This window comes from Phymastichus coffea, unplaced genomic scaffold (genome assembly GCF_024137745.1).
Source record: "Phymastichus coffea isolate CEN01 unplaced genomic scaffold, Cenicafe_Pcof_1.1 PCOF00339, whole genome shotgun sequence".
Classification (NCBI taxonomy): domain Eukaryota; kingdom Metazoa; phylum Arthropoda; class Insecta; order Hymenoptera; family Eulophidae; genus Phymastichus; species Phymastichus coffea.
The window spans coordinates 22,501-27,752 of NW_026707150.1; positions in this window are offsets into that span (position 1 = coordinate 22,501).

Below are 5,252 nucleotides of genomic sequence, written 5' to 3' on the forward strand. Positions count from 1 at the left end.
GTAAAGGAGTATGGGGTTGCCTTCCCTATACTTCACTGGAAGCAGGCACGAGTCAAAATATAAATTCTCGTGAGTCAAGTGACTCACCGCCGGTAGCCCCACGGGGTTCTCGGATTACCGGCCCTGCTTCGGCAACTGACCGTGACCGTCCGGTCTTACCCTTATGTGATGGCAACAACAACAGCCGTCACAAGTGTCCAGTTTGTGCGAGAGAGTTTGTCACTAAGATCGGCCTTGGAGTCCATTTAAGGAGAGCTCATCCTGAAAATGCTAATGAGAGAGTACAGTTGGCAAATCGAAAGGTGAGATGGAGAGACGAGGAGGTTGAACTGGTCGCCATGGAGGAGGCTAAGGCCATTCACGAGGGCAGTGTCCGATTTATACGGCAGTACCTGTTATCTACGCCCCTTTTGAAGTCGCTTGGGTGTGATCTTGAGCGACTGAAGGGTCTCCGAAAGAAGGAGACGTATAAAGCCCTCGTAATGCAAAAACTAACAGCTTTACAAAGCCCCTCCCCAGATCCCTCCTCAGATGTAGTTGGGCCGAACATCAGCCCAACCACCCATCAAGTGTCCAGGGATAGCGATGACCATCTAACGCTTCCCTTGTCACAGGAGGAGGGCAATGATAATAACATCTATATCGACGCAATCAGGCATTCGATCGGGTTGGCTCGAGAGATTACATCTCATCGAGCTTCTGACCTGATCGAGATTGCAGAGGCCCTCCTGGATGGCAATCAAATTACATCTGAAGATTGTCATCAATGGGTGATGAAGGTCTTTCCTCCACCCCAGATAGAACATCGTGTCCCTAGAGTACCTAGGGACACGCCGACTGCACATATCTCAAACTGGCGTAAGAGGCGGCGGGAATATGCTGCCATGCAGAGTTTGTGGACCAAGGACATGTCACGAGCGGCTAAGTTAGTCCTGGATGGCGAGGTGCACGCCATTCAGCCCTCTATGGAGCAATTTATTGAGTTTTGGGAACCAATTCTCAATGCTCCATCCCAACATCTGGAAGAGGAAATAGTCGTTCGTGAGGACCCGACTTTGCAATGGCTTGCAGATCCGATTTGTCCCAACAACATCAGGGACAGTGAGATACCGCTCGCCTCGGCTGCTGGTTTAGACGGCATTTCTAGCCGACAGTGGAGGAGTGTGCCAATGCGTTTGAGGGCACTGTTCTACAACATCGTCCTGGCTGTTGGAGAATTTCCATCTCAACTTCTACTCAGCAGGACGGTGTTTGTCCCCAAGAAGGATGGGAGTTCACTTCCATCAGAATTCCGTCCCATAAGTGTGGCCTCTGTTGTCGTTCGTCAGCTACATAAGATCATAGCGATGAGGTTGGTTAAAGCCAATATCATCGACGAGCGACAGAGAGGTCTACATGATGGCTGCGCTGAGAACACAATGGTTCTTGACACGGTATTGCACGTAGCGAAGACATCACTTCGTGAAATGCATGCCGTGTCGTTGGATGTCGCAAAGGCATTTGACAGTGTCAGCCATTATGCCATTACATCGGCATTGAGGGGACAAGGCATACCATCTAGCCTTGTCCGGTATATTGACAACATGTACCGGAAATGTGGAACGGTGCTCCAAGTGGCCGGACAATGTTCGCAACCTATTGTGGTAAACCGGGGTGTAAGACAGGGAGATCCCATGTCAAGCATCCTGTTTGCCATGGTTGTGGACAGAGTCATGAGATCACTACCCAACAACATCGGGTTTAGAGTCCATCAACATCGGACTAACGCTATGGCATACGCGGATGATATAGTATTATTCGCGTCCTCTAAGGCTGGGATGGAAACACTACTGAAGACTGCTGAGAAAGAGGCCCACAAGTATGGCCTGCAATTCAATCCATCAAAAAGTCAGGCCATCTCCATCCAAATAGCGGGGAAAGCTAAGACTTATAAAGTCATAAGCACCCCGCTATTTAAGCTTCAAGGTGGACCCGTCAAACAACTTGGGTCCACGGAACAGTTTAGATACCTAGGCATTAACATCTCGCCATTAGGTATCAAAAAGCCGGGTGGATATTTAGAGAGAGAGCTAAATAACATCACTCGAGCTCCTCTCAAGCCTCAACAGCGACTTAAGATCCTTCGCTGCTTTCTTATTCCTCGCCTGTATCATGGTATGGTGCTTTCGCGGACCACTGCGAGGGTCTTGAGGGCACTAGATAGACAGGTGAGGATTGCAGTTCGGAAGTGGCTGCGTTTGCCCAAGGATACTCCATTAGGGTACTTCCACGCCAAATGCAGGGATGGTGGATTGGGAGTCCCGGCTTTCATAACATCTGTGCCGGGACAAATACATGCTAGATTATTGGCAATGGCCCATTCCACATCACCTGCGGTGCGGGACGCCACTCAACACCTATATAACGTTAAGCTGGTCCGATGGGCTGAGGGGCTGCTCACATATAATGGGCAGTCACTTACGGGTCCAGAAGATCGGCGACGTTATTGGGCGTCCCGGCTCCATCAATCCAACGATGGAAGCGAGTTGCGTGAGGCTGCTAAAGTCACCGCTAGCAGCTTTTGGGTAGATGCAGGTAGTGCGAGAGTCCCTGGTCGGGATTATATCCAGTACCACAGGACACGAATTAACGCTCTACCCTCCAGAATAAGAACATCTAGAGGGCGCCGTGACGGAGGTGTTCCTGTGCTTTGTCGTGCCGGATGTCACGTGGCGGAGACTACGGCGCACATTGTACAGGGCTGTCACCGAACTCATGGTGGCCGAATTCTGAGGCATGATGCCATTTGTCGCATAGCTGCGACAGGGCTCAGGCAAAAGGGGTGGCGCGTGTTCGAAAATCCGCACTACTGTCTTCCATCAGGGTTACAGAAACCTGATGTCGTTGCAGTAAAGGATGGGAGCGTCAAAGTCATCGATGCACAGGTAGTTAGTGGAGCAGCATCACTTGACGACGCACATAACACCAAGTGCAGAAAATATGATACTCTTCCGCTTAAACATCATATAGCAAATGAGTTGGGGGTTGTGGTCGAGAATATCTCGGTCACATCCATTACCCTCTCATGGAAGGGTATCTGGTCGTTGAGGTCTGCTAATGACCTGACCTCCTTGGGACTTCAAAAACTCTTACCAGGCATAACAACAAGAGCTTTGCAGGGTTCGCACACGAATTGGACACGGTGGAACGGGATGACTGGTGTTTATCCCAGTAATCCTGTTCCACGAGAAGGGATAGGATAGGGCGGTTACGGTCAACACGCTACAGCGTTTGGGTAACCCAGGCCCCACCATCTTAAGTCGGCACTGGGAAATAAAGCCGCGGCCTGCACAACCAACATCATCAGTGCAGGTGACAGATGGAGTTTTAGTGGGTATTCCTCTATGAGGTGAGTCCCACATACCAGCACCAACATCTGCTGAGATGCGTAAATGCATTTCTCCATCTATAAAAAAAAAAAAAAAAATAGCCAAATGCCTCGTCATCTAATTAGTGACGCGCATGAATGGATTAACGAGATTCCCACTGTCCCTATCTACCCCTCAGCAAACCTACCGTGAACGTCTCCGTCGTGCTGAGGAGGAAACGCCGGGCGAGTGAGGGCGGTGTATTTGCACGCTCACTTGCTTGGTAGGCTAATCACGGGGGGCCCTGCCGGTTGGCGCCTGGCAGGGCGGTCCTTAAACTCCCGGGTGTCCTGCTCTTTGAGCGGTATCATCCGGATCCTCCAGAGCTTCTCTGTTGAAAGTGTGGAGCGCTGCGGGTAGCTAGCAGGGGAGGGTACAGAGCTGAAACTGGGAGGTTCTTTCTCTCGGATGGGTGGGATCGTGCAAGCCCAGGCCGCAGGATAGTACCAGGGCCCGGGTCAAGCTAGCCACTTGATCGGGCTGCCCTGTAGCAGCCTGTGTAAAAACCGCTGTTGCCCGAAGCGTTCCGAGTGGCACTCGGTTGGGAGACGTTAGGGGGCAGCGGGTTGCCGGCACCGAGGCCACCCCTGCGGGTGAACCGCGGCTGCTCTGCATGGGAAGCAGAGGTACTGTTCTGGGGAGGAAGTATGAACAGGGATAACTTGGGGGTTAAGGGCTAGGTAGCCAATTTTCTAATTAATGAAATGTCTACTAATAATACAGATAATTTAAAATTGCACACTACATCGGGTGTCCCAGCCCAAAAATTAAAATTAACCAGTAAATTTTTTGTGTTGGCGGAAGACGGATCCGATGAGACGTCCTCTTGGAGTGCGAGGTCAGCAGACCAGAATCGTTCGCGCTCGCATTCGCGCTCTCGTTCTCCTACAACTTTAACGGGGTGGACGAAGTTATCGAAGGCGGAGAAAAAGAGAAGGAAGAGAGAGAAAAAGCAGACTATCGGACAAAAAGCAGAAGAGACGAAGATGACACTAAAAGAGACGAAATTAATAGAAAAGGCAGGGATTGCAGGAAGAAGAGTTACTGAGACAGGAAGAGCAAGGGCGAGAACCAGATTTGAAGGAGTTACAAAAGGAAAAAGCGAGAGAGAAGGAACAAAACTGGAGAGGAGGGAAGATTAGAGGAAATGGAGGTAGAGATTAAAGGGAATAAGAGGAAGTTGGTCGATAGGGTGAAAGGAGGGGCGAATGATTTATACATTGTTTGTGAGGATATTTCGCAACGACCAAAAATAATTAAAAAGGATATGCTGGATGAGGATTTGGAAAGAATTAAGATGAGTAAAGAGGGAATGGAAACGCGTAGGAGTGATAGAGTGAAAGAGAGGGAACAGGTAGAAAAGAGAAGAAGGGTTGAAGCAGGAAAAGTAGATCCATTGGAGGAAATGCGGGCCATCACCCATGATCTTAGAGGCATCTTGTTATCGGATGCTAATAAGGTCACAAAGTGGGTGGTGGATCGGGTGCTTAGTCAGTGCACCAAATATGAGGGAATGATCGAGAGTTTAGTAGTGGAAAAATGCAAGGTTAGAAGGATGGGCGAGAGCCTGTGAAGTGGTTGGAAAAGGGATAAGGGAAGAGTTGAGAGAGGTATGTGGAGAGATGGGCGAACTAGTAAAAGGGGTGGAGAGAAATGTGGAAATTATGGGAGAGACATGTGTGAAAATGGGTAAGAAGATAAAGAATTTCAAGGAGACGGAACCAACAAATGATGACAGGGTAGGAGAAAACAGAGAACAAGAAAGATCAAACAGTAGTTTTGAGGCTAGAGAAGCAACGCGATCCTTCGCTCTAGTAGTTCGGGGGACTAAAGAGAGTTTGACGG